The following is a 21,871-nucleotide window of genomic DNA, read 5'->3' as shown; positions in this document are numbered from 1 at the left end:
TAAAACTCCAGGGCACATCCTGCTCCTCTTCGGCGGCCTCAGCAACCACGCCCTAACAGCGACCCCGGGGGGTGGGGGGGTGGATAGCGCCTTGACAGTCTCTAAGGTAACCGAAGTCTGAGCTGGGAGTGCCCACGCATGCGCCCTAGTCGCCCTTCCTTCCCGTAACCTCAAGAAGAATGCAACCCGTAACTAGTGCCAGAAGGCCAGCGCGCATGTGTAACTCAACCAACACCCCGACGGTCCCCGCCTTCTGCCCACCGGTCCGCCCAGAAAGCTCTATAAACTTTGGTCGGAAATAATACCCATTTCTGGAAGTTAGGTCTCGCTAGCCAATCGTTGCTAGAAAAAGGGATGACGGGCAGGCAGAGATGAACCTCTTCATTGGCTGGTTTGCAAGTATGGGTGGGACCAAGGGTCGCGGTGGGGCCAAAGAAAGGAGGCGGGAATCCAAGCAAAGTCTCAGCCGCGGGGAGAGGAGTGGCCCCGGAGGCGGCAGTGAAGGCGGTGACGAGGGCGGGGCTTAGGGGCGGGGCGGGGCTGGGGCGGGGCGACCGTGGGCCGGGAGCTCGGCGGTCGGTGGCCAGCGGCGGGAGTTAGCTGGCCAGCAACACGCCGCAGTCTCTAGCTTGGGGAGATCGGCGCTCGGCCGGTAGGTGACTGGGCAGGACCCCGGGATCTGAGGTGGGGCGCTGAGGGAGCGGCGGGGATGGGTAGTTTCTCAGCCCCGGGCCGGGCTGCGGCCTGCCCGTCGCGCGGGAATGGTAGGGATCGGAGCCCCGGCGTCTGCGATTGGACTGGTTAGCGGCTGGCCCTGATCGCCAGCCGGGGCCGGTCGGTCCCTCGCACCCTCGCTGCCAGCACCAGGGTCGCACTCCGTGCTTGCGCCGAGTCTCCAGGCCGCGCGCCCTCACAGGCCGCACTGTCGCTCCGAGCGCGCGGCAGGACGCGCTGCTTCCCCTTCCCCAGCACCCGAGCCACTGCGCTCGGCTGCCAGTCTGGCGTCCCTCCGGTCCGAGCCCCGGGTGCCCTCCCCCGCCCCCAGCCACAGAAGTGCTCACTCCCACCTGCCTGTCTGTGGGACCCTCCAGTGTTCCTCGAGAAGAGACTAAAGGCTTACACTCCTCGGCCGGGAGGAGCAGTCTGTCCCAACGAGGTAGTATCGGCCACCCGTAGCATCCTTCCTTCTGGCCCCAACCATTCTGTGCAGCTCTTTCTATGTGCTTCGCTCTTTAAGATTTCAGCTCTCCTTTTCGATGTCATATTCCCGTCTTGGAAGCCCACTGTGGTCCTGGCAGCTTGCAGCCACCAGGCACTAGATAGTGTAAGAGAGTCCCACCTGTCCATGAGTCTCATAACAATGAAACTCGGTACGAGTTCGGTAACTTCAGAAAAAAAGTCTTTCCTTCCAACTTGTGGCTAAAGTGTTGCTCTCAACCCTAATAGACTGGATGGAGCTTGAATGCCTGTGGAGAGCAGAGGATGAATGGAGAAAAGGTTTTGTCAATGACAAAATTATGTTTGTTAACCTGAAGTGATGAATACCAGTGACAAAAAAGAACTCGAAAAGTGAATGAAATTAAATAGGAGTAGAACCATGTTCAGTGAACTTTAGCAGGCTGAAGTTTATACTGGGGGAAAATACGTTGAAAACCCTGAGTAGAAACATGGTCTTTCTGAAAGTTTAGAGGAAGATAGTATCTTGACATTAATGATAAGTTTTTTTTAATTTAGTATTTTCATACCCATGAGCTCCTCTCCCCCCCCTCCTTGCTTTATCCCTCTGCATGGTGCAATAGACAGTATTGTTCAGTTTTAGGGACCTCACCCCTCACCTGAGACAGGTGTGTGTAGGAGCTTGTATATTGCCTGATGCCTTATAGCTAGAACTGGTGGGTTCCTTAGGCCCCTGAATTAGGATGTTGTACTAGAATCCCAATGTAGAAAGGAGAGAGAACTGTTCGATGTGATATTTATGCCCTTAATGTCAGAGGACATTTACAAACTGCTTGTCTTGCTTAGGATGTGTTTACATTTTCTCTTGATGTTTTAAAAGTGATGTCAAAGTCAGTTCCTTTGGAGCCATGCCAGACTTTAGAGTTTTTTCAAACACCTCTAAGACATCCTGACTTATATGGAAGAGTACAATGAACTTCTGAGAAGATCTCAAAATAAAAGTTAAGCATCTGGCTTTAATTTTAGAAATGTTACCCAGGTATATATACCTAGAAATATGTATTAGCAGTTGATGAAATCAGCAATAGACTGCCAAGCTTTAGGTCATCTTCTGATTGTTTTCTGATTATTCTGAGCAGTTCTGAAGGGGGTTTTCTGCCTCTGGTGTCTGGTAAAGTTTGTGGGAGCGGCACCACAGACAGAGATCCTGCCAAAGGAGCCTTCATCTATTAAACAAAGACGTCTGGTTGGGCTATTTTGCCTCAGCAGATGGAGGTTTGGTTCCTCATTTTGGTTCTCCTGATGAACACTGACTCCTTTGTGATTTGCTTAGAGTGTTTGTGTATCATTTATTGCTAAGAAGAGGACTCACCCTGATTGATTGTCCAACTCTAGGCAGCTCTTATGAGTTTTCGGGTGAGTGATAAGAGTTCATTTCCAGCTAAGATCTGTTGAGAGACCTATAGAGGTATGAAAGAGGTCATGCTTCCTCGATGGTTGTTTGCTTTGCCCTCTCTTAGGAATGTTGTGTCACTTTAGCCTGTGAAGTCACTTTTAGTTTCCTATTATTTTCCTGTCTCCGTGGACAGCACATGGACTTTCCTAACAGGCCTGCCCTGGGAAGAGCTGACAAATTCATCCTGGTTGGGTTGACAGATGGCCTTTGTGGGAGAAAAAGCTGAAATCTTAGCACCAAATTCAGTTCTAAATAAAAAGTTAGAGTCAGGCAGGATACTTCTACCAATGGCTTTCTTCATCTCAACATTGTTGTGTTTTTTTTTTTCCTGGCAAAAGGTTAAAATGCAACTAAAATTCTGCTTTCGTGATTAATAAGTCACTACCGCAGTTGTGTCTGATGCTTCCTGTTTGCCCCATTTTAGTATTTCAGTTAAACTGGAAGCAGCATCTGAACACTCTGAGCATTTTTGATGGTACCTGGTTAAATGATGGGACATTTTGGGGAATGGATTTGAGGAGCTCTAAGTATAAGTCAGACCCCTGGGTTCTTCACACTAAGATCTTGAGTAGGGGAAAGGAGCAGGGCTTAACATCTTGAAGGTGAACATTTCAAGTGTAAAGGCTCTGCATTTACCTGGTAGATGCTGACAGAACACTGATAGCAGTAGAGTAGAAAGGGAAGACCAGACAGAGGGCAAATCATAGAGGAAAGCATCTTAGCTGCTCTGAGCAGCACACTGGGGTACCAGGACCTAGTTCGGGGCTCATCTGAGTGATAGTATAGAAAAAGTAAGTTCTCTCTATCCTATGTGGTTTTTTTTTTTATTCTAGTTTAAGGTGTCTCTGTCCTTTTTTTATATATACTTCAATCCTTTCACTGCCTGATATAAATCCCTTTGATTATGTGCATCAGGAATAACTTGTTAGCCAAGCTTTGTATTTCCTTACAGTACTTACATGAAGAAGGCAGGGACAAGGTACAGAAAAGTGAAGTCTGATAAGAAGTAAACAAGATCCCTTAGGAAATCGTCATCATATCCGCAATCTCAAAACTTGACTACATTTTCAACTAACTTGTTCAAGAAACTATAAGGGTTTGTTTTTTTGGTTTTGGTTTTTCCCCAAATTATGTCCATTTTGAGCCTAATTAAGCCAGAGAAGCAGCTTTGTCTACTTACTGTGATAATGGATTATCAGTTGTTATCAGCAATCAAGTTACTATGAATTGATCCTGGCTGTTAATAAAAGCCTAAAAGATGAATAGCTTATCATTGGGATAAGTCTGCATCTGCCCATTTTCCAGATGTAGAAACTAAAGCAGAGAAGTCAAGTAATCTGTCCAGAAGAATAGAGTCTGTCTGTAATATCTTCATGTTCTATGTAGTGATTTAGTAGTTTTAGGCTGTGTGCTTAAACAGACCAGGAAAATCACTTTACTTCTCTAAGCCTGGGCTGCCTTATGTATAAATAGGGCCTGAAGTCCTTCATGGAGCTACCTTGAGTAGAAGCAAATGAAAGACTGCATGTCCGGTACTGAGCATGGTGGTATCATTGTTGTTGTTTTATTGTTGTTGTTGTTGATAATAATAGTTGTTGTAGTAGCAATGGTCGATTACTACAGACCTGTTCTCTATAAGATGATGTCAAGAAGTCAGATTGCCTGACAAGATGGAGTCATTTTCTCAGTAGGACCTCCTTAGCCTGGAGTTTTTAGCTGTCACATCCTCCCAGTCTTAACATTAAATTCTACCCTCACCTTGTCCTACAAAAGACCTAGAATCTTCCCGGTGAAAGTTGGCAGTCCTAAAGAGGGGGAATCCCTGGGTCTCCCAGGCACTCCCTTGTATCCTGTGTATAGTTAAATAGGTCCCAACACTAATTCTGGGGTTGAGGAAAAGGAGAATACTGTAGAATGTAAGTCAATAAGGCTTGTTCTTTGGGAGGCAGGAGCCAATGTCAGAAGGCCATGTTAAGGGTTCTGGGGAACAGCTCCCACCAGCACATAGTACCCCACCTTACCCCACTTTTCCCCTTTGAAAGTAATTTCTTGTCTGCTTTTCTTTACACCTAGATCTGAGTGCTCTGAATCTGCAAGGGACAAGAGAGTAAAACAAAAACTAAAAATTCATGTTAGATTTTAAATTCCTTTTTTTTTTTCTTCCCAAATATAAAACAAAACTCGAGGCTCCCAATCAGGTTGCTGTTCCCTTTAAATAACATTTTGTTTTCTCTTGGGGAAGCTGTCTTGATGGCTGAAGAGTCATTTCTAAAGTGAAGCTAGTGTTTAGAAAAAGTAGATCACCGGATGTGGAGCCTCATGTGGAGCTGGGTTCAGATGAAAATGAAAGCAGGTGGCAGGAGCACTCGCCTTCAGGCTGAGGTGAGAGCAGAACGCATGGACCCTGCTCAGCCTCTGGCTGGCCCCACAGCCTGCATTTGATAAGTGTCTTAGTCATTTTCCAAGCAGCTTTGCTTAGGTGAGCAGGGCACTTTCTCTGGAAGGTGAGTCACCCAAGCAGGGATGTAGCTGACAGATTGATCTTCTCTCCCCCCTCCATGCGCCCCCCCCTCTCCACACACAGTTGCACAGGAAGTTCTGAGCAGGCCTGATTGAACACCCTTTTGCCCAAGAGCACCCTCATTCCAGCCCAATGGTTTGCAGGCAGAGAAAGAATGGGAGGTTGCTGGGGCTGGATCATGTGGACAGGGCACTGAGCCCTAGTCAGCAGTGTCACTACACTCCTGAGTCCAGCCACCTTGAGAGTGGAAAATGGCCCATGTCCAATGACAGTCAGCGAAGCTACAGGAGGGGAGCTTTGGCCCCAGGGAGCTGGGAAATCCCTTGGCAGAGAAGAGAAAAATACAAACTATACTTTGATATGAAAGATCTTTTGGGGAACCCTTTTTTACCCCTCTACTCCCTTGAGTTGGGAGCTTGCAAGAGCTCCAGTGACTGGAAAGGATCAATTTCACCCTGGATTTCAGAAAGTTTATGGAACTCCAGGCCTACCTCGCCATCAGTTGTCTACATTTCCAAGGCCAGGGTTTGGATTTGGAAGTAGCTTGAGGGAGCCTGACCCATCTTTGCCGCCCAGTTTCTGGTGGCTGACCCTCTCCCACTAAAACTACCATCAGGTACACATTTGTTTACACTGTGTTCTTTTTGTATGTGTTTGCCAATACTGGGGCTTAAGCTCAGGGCCTGGGCATTATCCTTTAGCTTTTTCATTCAAGGCTGGCACTCCACCACCTGAGCTAACATCTCCACTTCTGGCTTTTTTTTTTTTTTTGCTGGTTAAGAGTCTCTTGGACTTTTCTGCCTAGGTTCACTTTGAACCATGACCCGTGGATCCCAGCTTCCTGAGTAGGTATTATAGGTATAAGTAACTGACACCTGGCTCATACTGATGTTCTTAGAATATGCAGTTGGTATTGAACTTGACCACTGATGGTCAGATCTGTCTATAAGCTCATTCAAGATTAAGATCATCCATAAGATGAGCTTGACTTTATAAAGCTATAGAAAAGGAACTCGTATTCCCAAGTTTTCCCCAGCTCCAATACCCACATCCCAACAGTCTGGGGTAACTATCAGTCAACTTTCAGCAAACTTCAGGCTGGCATAGCTAAATAATCTTTGGCTTTAACTACACTGACAAGAAAGAATTTTTAACCTCTATTTTGCAGAAGATAGATTGGTGGCCCAAGAAAGATGAGCAAGTTGCCTAAAGCTACTAGTTAATGGCTAAAAGCCAGGCTCTTGGGCTGGGAAGGTGGCTCAGTGGTAGAGTGCTTGCCTTGCATGCATGAGGCCCTGGGTTCGATTCCTCGGCACCACATACGCAGAAAAAGCCACAAGTGGCGCTGTGGCTCAAGTGGTAGAGCACTAGCCTTGAGCTGAAGAGCTGAGGGACAGCACCCAGGCCCAGAGTTCAGGCCCCACAACCGGCAAAAAAAAAAAAAGCCAGGCTCTTTGCTCTGTGCACTTCCACCACTGGATAAAGGAACTACTCCAGTTCCTGCCCTTATTCCCCCATCCCGACTCCATCACCCAGAACCTTCCTGCAAGTTCCGCCAGGCCTGGGAAGGGTGGAACCTGAGCAGCAGCAGCTCTGCGTCTAAGAAAAAGTAAACAGAAAGCTGTTTATTTGACGCTTTCTTGTACCATGAAGGTCATGTGATCAAAAAGAGGCCAAGGTTGATAAAACTATATGATTCTGGGCAGGGTTAGCCAGAAGTCTCAAAGGTTGCTTGTATTTCAGGGCACTTCCCTAGGTCCCCAGTGTCTCACCCAGAGTGGGTAATCGATGGAGGTTTCAAACCAGGCACCGAGAAGCTCTTTTGCATCTTTCTTCTCTGAAGAACTGGCAGGTTGCTCATAGGTTGCAGGTACCCAGAGGAGCCTAAGTAGTCAGGTATCATCCCAGCTGGATATGTCTGGCTCCTGTCAGCGAGAAACATTACAAACATATACAAACAAATGTAATGTCATATCTAGATGGTGGCCCCTGTTATAGTAGTTGAGATCTACCACACTCCTGCCAACATTCACCTTTGTTTTTACTAGATGATAATTAGTGTTCTGTGGATACTTAGGGATAGCTGGCAGGCTTAAGAGGAAGCAGGGAGGGCTTTGCCAGCCTCAAATGATGGTGCAATTGCCGACTAAGATCACATCTGCAAGCCGGGTGCTGGTGGCTCACACCTGTAATCCTAGCTACTCAGGAGGCTGAGATCTGAAGACTGAAGTTCAAAGCCAGCTCTGGCAGCTCATGATACTCTTATTTCCAGTTAACCACCAGAAAACCGTAAGTGGCACTGTGGCTCACAGTGGTAGAGCACTCGCCTTGAGCAAAAGAGCTCAGGGAGAGCACCCAGATTCCAAGTTCAAGTCCTATGAGAAAAAAAAAAGTCACATCTGTAGTCCTTTGCCCCAGGAGAGTTAGTTGGGTAAGCCTGGCTAGCAGGCTCAACAGTAAATCGCAGTGCTTTGAGAGGCAGGAATAGCTCTACAGAAATTAATGTAAAAGACAGAAACCCATGTACCAATGTACCAACCACCTCCCACATAGCACCCATATCTACCTGAGACCAGGTAGGGGTTCATATTCTCACACAGTTAGAGATAAATGGGTTTCCAGGTCAGCATTTGGGAAATGGGCCAATTAGGGGGCTTGTAGGACATCTTGTAGGATACTGTCTTCTTGGGGTACAGCCACCATGATGTAACCTCTTTCTTCAGGGATCTTGCTCCATCTCTTGAGTATGCCAGATGAGGCCCTACACATCCCACTCAGCCTAGTGGGCTTTCTGCCCGTGACTCTCATTTGTTTCTCAGGACTATTATCAGTTATTCTTTAATCCTGAGAATACTTGCTAAGGATAAACAATTCAGCCAAGCTCAAGTAGGTACTACAAGACACAGATATCCTCCACTGATGGTGCTTCAACTTAGAGTTTTTTGAAGTAATGATGATGTGGAAGTGACAGGCATTAGGGAGAAATTTTTTTTTGCCAGTCCTGGGGCTTGAACTCAAGGCCTGGGCACTGTCCCTGAGCTTTTTTGCTCCAGGCTAGAACTTTACCACTTGAGCTGTAGCACCACTTCCAGCATTTTCTGTTTATGTGGTACTGAGGAATTGAACCCAGGGCTTCATGCATGCTAGACAAGCACTCTACCACACTCACAGCCCATTAGGAAGAATTTTGAATTGAATCTTTTCCTAGGTTAGCAGTAATGATTCAAAAGTCTCTGGGAACTCTGGGCAGAAACAGTGAGCCACGGCCCCAGTCAGCCCAGCATCAGAGGGGACTTAATTGTCCCTCTAACATGTGCTGTGTGGTTAAGCTATGACATTTGATAGGTTAGAGGTATTGGTTTATAACATTTTCACTTATGATTAGATTCTTGGAACATAAAACCATCATGAGTCAAGAGTCACCTGTAAAACCCAGTAACTTGTCATATGATTCCTTCAAGGAGCTCACTGTGAGGGAAGATGAACACGGAAGGAGACACCATACAGATCCCCTTGGATACCCTTTCCCCAGACTGACCACTGGTAACCGCTAGGCACAGAGCTCCTTGGCAGGAAGAGCCCCCTTTCTAGCCTCTGTGGGTGTCTGAATGGGAACACCTCAGCATTTCTCTCATCCCTGGGCCTATTCTACTTGTCAGCTTAGAACAAGGGCTTGATAACAATCTGGAAACTTTTAGCACTTCAGGAGAAAGCAGTATGTGTTCAAAAGTGATGGTGCTGGAGCAGCAAGTGTGGCCCAGGTAGTAGAGTGCCTGCCTAGAAAATACAAGGCCCTGAAAAGAAATAGCTAAATAAATAAATAAGTAAAGTCATTGCTGGTGGGGATGTGTTCAAACATAGTTCAAGGCAGAAGCAGAGAGTAAATGGCCAGCTATTAGGGACAGGCTGGAACAGAGGACTGGCAAATCCTATGCTCTGAGCCTCTCAGTCTGACTTGTAGTTAGAAGGTACAAAGTCTGATCCCTGACTTCCTTTTCTGTGTATGCCAGTGCTGTGGCTTGAACTCAGGGCCTCATGCTCTCATTCAGCTTACTTGCTCATGGCCGGCACTCTACCACTTGAGCCAGGCCTCCAGTCCAGCCTTTTGTTGGTCAATTGGACATGGAGTGTCTCTGATTTTGCTGCCTGGGTTGGCTTCCAACTGAGGATTGTAAGTATGAGCCACCACCAGTGCCCAAAAAGCCCATAATTTCTTGACAGCCAGGGTCAGGATTCCAAGAAAACCTTTCAGGGTCACAACAGGGAAAGCTCCCTTACCTATCTCAGTCATTAACCTATTCCCACTGGCCAGCCCAGCTCCTGGAACATGGTAGCTACTGGATAAGCATTTGTCATTGAGTAAAAGTGCAAACTCCTCTGTGAGATCCTCCTGATCTGAGTGAGAGACGTGGGAAAGCCATAGGCTGTTGCCCAGTTTTCTGCCCTTTACCAGAGAATCAGTATGAGATCTTCTGAGAACATTTCCCTTAAGGTCTCATATCCCAAACCCTTTTCCTCCCTTTTTGGAGAGAAAGGACCCCTTATAGTAAGTGAACGTATCACATGTACTCTTGCTGCTCATTACTCAAGCTGATCATTCTAGCTAGTTGGTCTAAGTATATGTAGAACAATGTCTGAAACTATGCCATGGTCAGTTTTTACTGTCTTAAGAGCAGAATAGGCCATGTGCTTTCTGCCATTTCCCACTCCCTCCTCCACCACCACCACCACTACCACCACCACCACCACCCCGCCCCCAGGCATTGGAAGTCTTCTGTGGAAAGCAAAGCTATTTGGGCTTCTTGTTTATTCTGAAGTTCCTCAAACTAGTTCCTCAATTTCAGAACTGGTCACCAGTGACTACAATGAACTTGAATTCTCCTCCTTTATAGGAAGCTGAGTTTGTCTTTCATATTCTCTCTCTCTCTCTCTCTCTCTCACCCTTTCTCCCTCTCTCCTTCTCTCCTTTCCTCTCCCTCTTTCCCTCCTTCTCCCCCTCCCTCCCTCCCTCCCTTTCTCTCTGTCTCTTTCTTTCTTTCTCTCTCTTTCGTGTATGTGCTGGTCCTGGGGCTTGAACTCAAGTCCTGGGTGCTATCCCTAAGCATTTGTGTTCAAGGCTAGTGCTCTACCACTTGAGCCACATCTCCACTTGGCTTTTTTGATGGTTAATTGAAAATAAGAATTTCACAGACTTTCCTGACCAGACTGGCTTCAAACTGTGATCTTCAGATCTCAGCCTCCTGAGTAGCTAGGATTGCAAATATGAGCCATTAGTGCCCAGCTCACACTCTATTAATACAGTCAGGCATTGGGTCTACTTTCAACAGGATTAACTGTGGCTTGGGACTGCTTCTAGCTCAGAATCAGTCCAAAAGATTAATAAAGACAATTGTTTTATGTAGCTAGAATGTTGCTTATAATGATGACCTATAAAACTTTTATTGTTTGATTTTCATTTCTTGTGTTGGAACCCAGGGCCTTGCACATGCTAGGCAAGTGCACTACCACTGAGTTATATCCCTACCCCGAAGAAGTAAGTACATTTTCACTTATCAAACAAGTTGATTGTAGCCATGTGGTGGCTACAATGGCTAATGCTAGAGGATTGTGAGTTCAGGGCCAGCCTGGACTATACAGTGAGACCCTGTTTCCAAAAAAAAATTTAAAAAGGACAGAAAGAAAGAAACTAGTTGTTTGTCATGGCTAGTGTTGAAAGTGGCTTGTGGCTCTATAATCTTTGGAAACGTCATTGTTGAATAGTATACATACGTTGCCGTCCAACTTCATGAGAATATCCAATTATACAAAAAGTATCCTTAGGAAGTGGCGCTGTGGCTCAAGCAGTAGAGCGCTCACCTTGAGCTGAAGAGCTCAGGGACAGCGCCCAGGCCCAGAGTTCAAGCCCCACGATCGACTAAAAACAAAAAACAAAAAGTACCCTTACTTGCAGATTTTAACAGCTTGTGGATTTCTTTTTCATAGCATACATTAAAAAGATTTTGCTGGAGCTGGGAATATGGCTTAATGGTAGAGTGCTTACTTAGCATGCATGAAGCCCTGGGTTCAATTACTCAGTACCACATACACAGAAAAAGCCAGAAGTGGCACTATGGCTCAAGTGGTAGAGTGCTAGCCTTGAGCAAAAGAAGCTCAAGGACAGTGCCCAGGCCCGGAGTCCAAGCTCTAGGACTAGCCAAAAACAAAGAAAAAAAAAAAAAAACTGAGCTGGGCTTCAGTGGCTCATGCCTGCAATCCTAACTTTTCAGGAGGCTGAGATCTGAGATCTCAATTCCATATCAGCCTAGGCAAGAAAGTCTATGAGCCTCTTATCTCCAATTAACCAGCAAAAAAAGCTAAGGGACAGTGCCTAGGCTTTTGAGTTCAAGCCTCAGTACTGGCACACACACACACAAAAACGTTCTATTGGGCTGGGAAGGTGGCTCAGTGGTAGAGGGCTTGCCTTGCATGCATGAGGCCCTGGGTTCGATTCCTTAGCACCACGTAAGCAAAAAAGAAAAAACCGGAAGTGGTGCTGTGGCTCAAAGTGGTAGAGCGCTAGCCTTGAGCTGAAGAGCTGAGGGACAGCATCCAGACCCAGAGTTCAGGCCCCACGACTGGACCCCCCCCCCCCAAAAAAATGTTCTATTTATTCCTCCATTCCAATTCCATATTGATCTGATCAATGGTGCTCCCTACAGCATCCTTTCTGTTTGTCATTGGCTCTCCTACTGAAAGAAAGTTGAATAGAAAGTGTCATCCTAACACTGTTCTTTGAAATTGAGCAAATGATCAGTGTCAAGGGCCTGGAGACAAAGTTCTGATCTGGCAGCTGATTCCCAAGGCTTTGTTGCAAAAGAACAATAACACAGACTACAAAAGCTCAGAGCCAGACTTTATAAAAATGAGCAGCAAATTTGATTAAGAAAAATCAAATCATGTCATTTGCAAGAAAATGGATGCAATTAGAGGACATTATACTGAGCAAGATAAGTCAAGCTCTAAAAGCCAACTGGGGTATATTTTCATTCACATATGGAAGCTAGACCTAAAAGATGTACATATTCATGGACATTTACATTTGTATGTTTACCTATATGTACAAATTTTATATGCATATACATAGAACATCAATCTAACTTTGGGTCTGTCTAGGAGATTGAGGGAAGGAGAGAGGGAAAGAAAGAATGGAACATAAATAATTTGGAAATACATTGCAATGATGTGCAAAAAATCTGTGTATCAATAGGAAGTTGGGGTGCAAAGAAATTGCAGATATGGGCTAAGAAACTCAGTGTCACTACAAGTCCATATTAAAGCCTTTGCTTTCTACTCTTTTTTTTTTTTCTTTTTTGGTCCAAGACTAGAACTAATGTGGTATCTCATTGGCTGGTGCTCTACCACCTGAGCCACACCTCCAATCCCTTTCTCTACTCCTTTCTCTAGAACATGAGCAGTTATTCATGCTTCCTGATTTAAGATGCTTCGTCCTGGGTCAGTCCCTGGGTTTTCACTAGCAGATCTTTGCCCTGTGACAGCTTCAGCATTTGGGTCCCAATTATTAATGCTTAGATCATTGATAAGGAGCTTCAGTGCCAGGGCTAAGAGTATGGCTTTGACATAGAAATCCCATGTACAAATCTTCCTCCTGTCACTTCCCTGTAATGTGGTCTTGGGCAAAATTACTTGACCTACTGATCCTCAGTTTCTTCCTCTCTATCAAGGGTATCCTGCTCACAGAGTTGTGAGGATTTAAGAAATAATGCATAATACGTAGCTAATAATATAGCTGCCATTGTTAGTTTGTGTTAGTGTTGACAGCAGTATGTATTTCAGTACACACAAAATGGCAACAGATGTTGAAACCACCCAAAGATGACTACCCAAAGAATAACCAAGACTAACTCTACCAAGGAGTTGTGGGTCCCAGCTCATTTCGCACCACTAGTTCACTGCCAAGTCTCTTTTTTTGCTGTGGAAACAGGGGCCAGATGAGGGTGCAGAAGGTTCTCCAAAGACATCCATAGGGATTACTGATCACTCTGCCCCTGTGCCCTTAAGATTCTTTTCCTCCTCCTCTGGCAAAACTGTTCCAGTCTTTCAGTCTGACACTTGGACTACTAGTTAGAAGAATGCAAAGAGATTTCAGCATAGGCAAGGTCATTCAGAGAAGAAAAGAAAGAAAGAAAGGAAGAAAGAAAAAAAAGGAAGGAAGGAAGAAGGAAGGCTGCTCAGCCAGGCGTCAGTGGCTCATGCTTGTAATCCTAGCTACTCAGGAGGCTGAGATCTGAGGATCATGGTTCAAAGCCAGTATGGGCAGGAAAGTCCATGAGACTCTTATCTCCAATAAACCACAAGAAAACCAGAACTGGCACTATGGCTCAGTTGGAAGAGTACTAGCCTTGAACTGAAGCGATGAGGGACAGCACCAAGGCCCTCAGTTCAAGCCCCACCACCACCACCAATAACAACAAAAAAGACGGTTCATCTTTGTGTGGGGGGTTGGGGATTATGTATGCCCATACTGGGTCTTTTTTTTTTTTTTTTTTACCAGTCCTGGGGCTTGAACTCAGGCCTGGGCACTGTCCCTGAGCTTCTTTTTGCTCAAGGCTAGTACTCTGCCACTTGAGCCACAGTGCCACTTCTAGCTTTTTCTGTTTATATGGTACTAAGGATTCAAACTCTGGGCTTCATGCATACTAGGCAAGCACTCTACCACTAAGCCACATTCCCAGCCCCCATAATGGGTCTCGAACTCAAGGTCTCATGCTCTCCCTTAGTTTTTTTGCTCAAAGCTGGGGCTCTGCCACTTGAACTACATCTCCCTTCCTTTTTACTGGCTAATTGGAGATCAGAGTCTATCACACTTGTCTGCCAGGCTGGCTTTGAACCTCAATCCTCAGATCTTAGTCTCATGAGTAGCTAGGATTGTAAGTGTGAGCCACAAGCACCTGGATGGATAGAAGACTGCACATCTTGAAATAGCTTCAATCTCACTGGAAGTTCATTAACATTTATGAGGTGTCACTGCATGCAGGCAAAGTATGGCATATTTAAAGTGTTTCTTGCAATGATTCATCTTGTAAAATCCTATTATGTAGATTTGAGGATATCTGTTTCACAAATCAAATGGCCCGCCCAAGGCCACACACTAGTGTTGAGGGATTTCGATTTGCATTTGGCTCTTTATTCCTGTTACACAGCTAGAAGGCTGTCCTTCAGCATTAGTAAATGATATTGTGGAATAAATCATCTCCAAAACTCTTCTGTTCCTAAGATCAGTGTGGGATTCCTTTAGTTAGGATTCAATTCCAACTATAGAAGAAAAGATGGAGAAATGATGGTACATGTGCACCACGGAATCTCATAGCATCATTTGAAAAGTGAAATCGATTTCTATAGGCTGAAATGAAACTGTATTCATAAGTGAAAGATGTAGTCTGTGTTACACAGTTATTAGGTATATATAATAATTAGGTATGTTTTATGGTATGTTTATCTGAAAACCTAGTTGTTTGTGTATTATGGTAATGGAGCAGATGATATATACCAAATTTAAGTTTCATAGGTTGCAGGGAGAAAGGAAATACTGCAGAGACTCTTATGATATAACACTTTTTTTTGGGGGGAGGGGGGCCGGTCGTGGGGCCTGAACTCTGGGCTTGGGCGCTGTCCCTCAGCTCTTCAGCTCAAGGCTAGCGCTCTACCACTTGAGCTACAGCGCCACTTCCAGCTTTTTTCTTTTTGCTTATGTGGTGCTGAGGAATCGAACCCAGGGACTCAGGCATGCAAGGCAAGCACTCTACCACTGAGCCAACTTCCCAGCCCTGATATAACACTTTCTAATAAACAAATATTTTATTTTTGATGTTGTCTTAAAGAAAAGCAGAGCCCTACCAGGTACTGGTAGCTCATGCCTATAATCATAGTACTCAGAAAGAGATCTGGTGATCATAATTCAAAGCCAACCCAAGCAGAAAAGTCCATGAGACTCTTATCTCCAATTAACCACCAGAAAACTGGAAGTGGCACTGTGGCTCAAGTGTTAGAGCACTGGCCTTAAGCTGAAGAGTTTAGGGGCAGTGCCCAGGCCCAGAGTTTAAGCCCCATGACTGACGGGGGGAAAAAAAGCAGAGCCCTGGGCTAGAGGCATGTCTCAAGTGGCCTGCCTAGCAAGATTAAGACCCAGAGGTCAAACCTCAGTACCACAAAGAAAATGAAAGAAAGAGAGGGAGGGAGGACCATTGATTATATATGAGGAAGATAGGACTGGCTGGCCAGAAAAATTTGTCCCCTTGATTTTCCCATCTAAGACCAGCCCTCCAATATTACCTTCCATGTAGACAGTAAGACAGCCAGTAGTGTTCTATGTGGTCCAGCTTTTCCATTTTTCATAGTCTTTCTGGAGCTGCTTAAGCTAAGAATATCCATGTAGCCCACAGGAGTACAGATCTATAACCACTTCACACACTCATCACTGATAAGCATGGATAAAAGCAGGGAAGCAGTGGCCACTGAGGTTGAGAGCAGCTAATGGAACAGTCTCTAAGCATCTTCTTACTTCTGAGTCACCACTGATACAACTCATAGTCCCCAGGGAGAACAAGAGTAGCGAGAAATGAAAAACAAAACCAGGAGGGGCAAGCTTGCTGGCTGTAGCCTCTTGTATTAGTAGCCCAGTTGCCAAAGTTCAGTGACTGCCTTAGAAGTGAGAGGGAGAGAGAAAGAGAGAGAGAGACAGAGACAGAGACAGAGACAGAGAGACAGACGGAGAGACAGAGACAGAGAGAGGGAGAGGGAGAGGGACAGACAGAGAGAGAGAGAGTGTGCTTCCTAGTACCAGGGCTTGAACTCAGGGCTTGTGCTCTCACTTGGCTTTTTTACTCATGGCTGGTCCTCTATCACTTGAGCTACACCTCCAGTCTGACATTTTGCTGGTTAATTGGAAAGCCAGAACTGGTTTTGAATTGTAGATCTCAGCCTCCTGAGTAGCTATTAGATATTTTTGTCCCAGTTTTTTTTTAAATTATAGTAGGGGTTTTTAACATCTTTGATTATGCATCTTTTTCTGCATTTCTATTTGCTGTATGAGTTTTGAGCATAAAAAGTGGATATTGTCTCTCTGTATAAAGCTTCACCATCTTTAGGGGTCTTGTAGCTACATTATTTCATCTGATAAATAAAAGGGGAAGAAGCCATGATTAAGGGTCAGCCTGGAGGTGTGTAGAGAGGTCACTAGGTGCTATGGACAGTCAGAAAAAGAGGCTGAGCCTTCGGAGGTATTTCCTAGCGGTGGGAAGCCTGGGAGTCTCTGTGAAGGATAAGCAGAAGTGTCAGGTGACCCACTCAAGAACAGGGCCCACAGAGCAAGCCATTAGAGTTAAGAAGCTTGGGGCCTGTAGAGAAATCAAACTACCAGAGCCAAGCCCTGTTTAGGGAAACCATGGTCAAATAGATTATAGACAGCAGACTTGGGGCTGGGCCCATAAGCAGTGCAGAGCCAACAGATGTCAATAGAAGGTGAGGTTGTCTCAGGGCGTGGTGTCAGAGGTCAGGAAGAAATGAAGTGGATAAGACATTTGCTAGCAGAATAGACTGTCCTAAACCTCAGAAAAGGGACCTTGTAGGCAGCAATGTTTCTATCAGTGTTCTATTGGTGTTGCCAGGTGTGTGGTGGAGACTGGAAGACTGTTGTAAGTTTTATTCCAGAGATTTTATTTGCCTTGCAGTTGGACCTGTGGGATTAGCAGTAAGGCCAAGTAGTTGTGGGCATGTTGGTTTTTTTTTTTTTTTTTTGATAATTGATGGGTACGATTTTAATGATTAATGAGCTTTCACATTTTATATCCTTCTTAATGGGAAATTCTTATGCAGAAATTACTCTACTGGGAAGTGGGCTTCAAGCTGGCCAGGGAGGCAGTTTCTAATTCCACTAACTGAGTTTCTTCAGGAGTGCCCAAATGTGGGGCCCAGGGTTGCCCCTTTCTCTTCCTTCCCATAATTACTGGCCATGCTGTCTCCCCATCCAAGGGAAAGAATTCAGCAAGCCTCACAGAGCCTTGAAGCTTGTCTTATTGTCCTGTCATTGACGTTGAGGCTCTTTGTTGGGCATTATAAATTATCATTATGCCCATGTCCTGAGTACTCTTTCTAGTATGAGTATTACATGGTTCTGGTTAGTTTGAGCCTAGCATCTGTTCCTTGGACTGTCATTGCCATGACAAAATACTTGGCATAAATAATCTAAAGGCAAGAAGTCTTTAATTTTGGCTCATACTTTCAGCCCACAGTCATTGGCTCCTGTGTTTCTGGGTCTTGGTGAGCAGAATATCATGGTGGTGGGAACATGTGGCAGAGGCTGCTTAACCTCATGGTAGACAGAAAATAGAAGGAGGAAGGGACCATGGACTGCGCAGGATATAGTTCCAAGACATACCTACATTGACCTGTGTCTTCCAGCTAAGTCCTGCCTCCTAAAGTTTCTAGCTTCTCCCAAAACAATGCCACCATGGAGGGAACTAGTCTTCAACCCATGATCCTACAAAGGACATTTCATATACAAACCATAACCATGCCTCTTTCTGCCCCTTTACTTTCAGCTGTTCTGTATGATTGTATTTTGTGTCTTTTAGTCAGTATCTAGTTGTATTTCTTTAAATTCATGTATAGCATGATTAATGACCTACTTTGGCCACTTTACATTCATTTTTAAAAATCATCTGTTTTGCTTCTTTCTACCTACTTTTGTTGCTTTCTTCTCCCTCTCCTCCTCTCCAGCTTTCTGTTAGAGTAACTAGCATACAAAGTTATTCATGAATGCTAATGGTGAAGACATTTCCCCAGCATTTACACACTCAGTGAACACTTGCTAAGTGTATGTGGGAGGCTGCCATAAAAATGCTTCCCCGAGGAGATAGGTCTGAAAGGATAGAGGAGGAGAGGAGGCTTTCCTCATAAAAGAGGAATAGAGTGAGCAAGGGAAGAGAATCAGAGGCTTGCCCTGCCCATGGCTGCTCTGTTGGGGACCTCAGGGTGCACCTGGCCGGATGGCTGTTTTGCCAGGCCTGCTCTTTCTGTCTGGCACTTCCCTAGGTTCTTCCTTTTACACAGCCCCTCATTTTTTGATGAGCCTTGGGTAGCTTGATGGTCAGGCTGAAAAGGGGAAGCATCAACATGACATTGGTTTTCAACCAATATCTTATTAAGGAAGTTGAGTCATTCTACTTCTGCTGCTTATCCCTGTGGGCATTCAGAGAAGGACAAGTTTTACTTCCAGAATGAAAGAGTCAAGAGAGAGATTTGTTTTGGTCTCTTAGTGGACATTTTCCAGATGATCCTGAAAGACAGAGATTTTTATTTTCCCTTTTTTATATAAGGAGAGCCAAGACTCCCAAGTATGGAATGCCTTCAATGAGGCTAAGAAGTTCCAGTGGCTCAGTGATGGCTTTTAGCAGCCTGGTCAATGGCAAGAGAATAAACATTTGTTTTGCATCTATTAGCCAGGCCACCTGGTTGGCTGTTTGTGTACTCTCCTTCCCCCAGATCTCGACACATCCCTGTAGAAGCTGAGAGCAGTTAGGTGACCTGTTCAGGGTTAATGTGTAGGTTCAGGAGACAGAAGGCAAGTTCAACCCCACCTCCTGTAGCCATGTAACCTTTTTGGCATGTAATTGAACTTCTCTAGGCTATAGTTTCGCATCTGAAAATAAGATCAATATTGATAGGTGCTTAGTAAATATTGACTGTTATTATTCTGGATTGGGGCATCTGGCCTTCACCTAATCCTGACATTATCTGCAAATAGAAGAAACCTCAGAAGGTTTTCAAGGCCACTGGTTTCCACACTCATTTCTTGGAGACCTGGGTCCTTGGTGGAAGAGGGGAGGTGAGCAGGTAAAGATTTTGCCTTCCCCCTTATTCAGAGCAGCCGTTTCTAAAGCAGGTTACATGTTCTTTCATATTTTGGGGGTAAAAAAATTATTTAAAGAAGAGGAAAATGGCCCTACTGCTCTTTTTTGAAGTTGACAAGGCTGAAACAATGCCAGCGCTTTCACAGTACTGTACTTCCAAAAGAGAGAACTAAAGTGTGATATACTTTAGAAAAGTGATCTTTGCTGGATGCTGATGACTCCTGCCCGTGATCCTAACGACTCAGGAGGCTGAGATCTGAGGATCAAGGTTGGAATCCAGCCCAGGCAGACAAATCCAAGAGACTCTATCTTCAGTTAAGCAGCAAATAACCAGAAGTGGAGGTGTGGCTCAAGTGGTAGAGCATCAGCCTTGAGTGGAAAAGCCAAGCCAAAGTGCAAGGGAAGCCCTGAACAATAGCACAATTCTTAGTACAAAAGGAAACAGAAAGGTAATCTTCTTTAAAGATCAACATTTAAAATGTAATATAAATTTTGTAACCTTTGTGAATAAAAACCTCATTCCAGTCCCAGAAACCTAGGAACAGAAATTTCTCTGTCAGAAAAAAAATTGCCAGCATAGCCTTAGACCAGCAATGCCCAACAGGACTTTCTACCCAATGGAAATGTGTTCCATCTGTACTATCCTTTATGGTAGTTATTGTCACAAAGGAACTAGCTTTTAAATTTGATTTAATTGTAATTAAACCACATACTGTTGGCAGCTACCATTTTGGACAGTGCTTTTAGGGTATAGAGAATCATCGATGAACCTGTCAGAAGAATAGATTCTAGGACTAATGACCAATCATTTGATTCAGCAGGTCTAGGAAGGGTATACCTTCCCTCCCCGCCCCCCATCATGGGACTTGAACTTAGGGCCCAGGCACTGTCCCTGAGCTTTTTTGCTCAAGGCTAGCGCTCTACCACTTTGAGTCACAGCTCCACTTCCAGTTTTCTGGTGGTTAATTAGAGATAAGAGTCTTATGGATTTTCCTGCCTGGGGTTGGCCTTGAACCATGATACCAGCCTCCTGAGTAGCTAGGATTACAGGTCTGAGCCACCAGAGCCCAGTGGAAGGGTACATTTTAAGAATCCACTTGGTTATTCTAACTTGCACCCAGGTTGGAGACCACTGCATTTGAGAGCTCTTCTTTGGAGTAGAAGAGTAGAGACAGAATCAGGAATGGATTCTTGGCCATGACTTACTTACTAGGGAGACTAGAACAACTTCCTCTGGAACAACAGACCTTTGGTAAATTCAGTGAATGCTGTGGATCCCTATTCTGGAAAAATACAAGCCACGTATCATTTCTGGAGCTCACAAGTCTTGAACATAGACTGAGTTGCTGTTACAGATATTGCCCTGGGTTGATCTGGTAGCACCCCAGTCATTCCCACCCCCAGATTTCTGCAGGATCAGCCGTGCACAGGAGATTAGGTAGAAAGTGTACATCAGGCCTGAAAGATTGCTGAGGAAATTCAACTTCTTTCCTTGTGGGAATAGCCCTTGCCATTGCTCCAGTCTCAGCCCCTATGTGACAAGAGAGCAGGGGGCTGAATGTACCAGAGATAGAGGGAGTTGGGGTCAGGGTCCAGGCTGAGTAATGGAGCAAGATCTTGACCTCTCTTCAAAGGCAGAGGCATAACTGACCCTCACTTAGTCACCACTCCCCCACATGTTGCAGGAACTGGGAGGCAAGCCAGCAGTCAAAGCCCAGGCTGGGTAAGCCACCTGGCCAGCCCTCCCAGAGTTAGTGTAGAGCCCTGAGTTTTATGGACCAGACCCAATGAGAAGTGAGGAAAGGCAAGAAGGAGGAAGAGAGAAAGCCTGTGTGTACATGGGGGAATGCTGCCATCAGGGCAGAATGTCCGGAGAACAGCCTTTTGAACTTGGAGGTTGTTATTGAGGGTCTGAGTCATGGTCATGTGGCACAAGAAAGCTAGCCACAGGAGAAGCTTTACTGCTCCAGGGCTCTGATTTTCTGCTCCTGAGAGGTAAGGGTCAGCCTGTTTTCCCTATGCCCTTCACAGGTTCAGCTGCCATCTGCTGGGTCAGCTTCTCAGTAGCCTCCTTGCCAATCTGCCTGCCAAGCTGGGGATGAGTCACTGGGCAGTGCACAAGAGGCCTTGGCCTCAACTTCTCCCCGGAAAAAGAGGGCCTGGTATGTGTGTGGAAAAGGATCAGGGTTCCTGGCCCACTGCCCAACTAGCCACCAAGATGAAAAAATGACTCCTAGGGTGAGGGAGAGTACCCCACAGCCTCTCTGGAGGAGCTCTTGCTCTAAATGAACTTTCCAGAACACGTAATTAAGCCATGCTGGACAGACAAAGACTGTCTGAGCCAGAGGACTAAGTCTCTGAACAGCAAGGCACTTCCCTCAGCCTCATCTTCCTCAGTTGTCAACTCAGTGCTCCCTTCATGCTTAGGATTATCCTGTTTCTGAAGATCATGGAAAGTTCTTCTTTGTCCTTTGATCTTTCTCATTCAGCCAATATAGATCGCTTCTCCTTTGTGCCCCCCCCCCCCCCCGTCCTCCCCATTCAAGAGCCTGGACCATCCATTCCTATCCTTGAGTTTGCCTGTGACCCTGGAGACTTGGGAATGGGTACTCAGCTTGAAGACCCTAGGCTCTGGGCCTTGGCCCTGCTCTGCCACATATGGGCTTGGTGACCCTGAGCAGGTTCCCACTTAGTGAAGCCTCAGGTTCATCATGTGGAAATAAAGAGAATAGAGCAACTGTAAGCACACACATACTACTGTTCTGTGTAGACGGTAGTTGTTGTTGCTTTGTTTTTAGATCACACTTCCCT

At 45.4% G+C, this 21,871-nt stretch overlaps 1 protein-coding gene across 1 annotated transcript in view; it reads left to right on the top strand.

Annotated features, from left to right (window-relative positions):
- Positions 1-568: 568 nt before the first annotated feature.
- Map3k14 (mitogen-activated protein kinase kinase kinase 14) overlaps positions 569-21,871 on the top strand; it is a 45,818-nt gene continuing 24,515 nt past the window's right edge. Inside the window, exon 1 of the mRNA XM_042674001.1 lies at positions 569-652. The gene's annotated coding sequence lies outside the window, so the exon portion shown is untranslated. The remainder of the gene's footprint in view (positions 653-21,871) is intronic.

Source organism: Dipodomys spectabilis, unplaced genomic scaffold (assembly GCF_019054845.1).
Source record: "Dipodomys spectabilis isolate Male_0828 unplaced genomic scaffold, ASM1905484v1 ptg000018l, whole genome shotgun sequence".
In the NCBI taxonomy this organism is placed as follows: domain Eukaryota; kingdom Metazoa; phylum Chordata; class Mammalia; order Rodentia; family Heteromyidae; genus Dipodomys; species Dipodomys spectabilis.
This window is presented reverse-complemented; position numbering and strand designations above follow the sequence as displayed.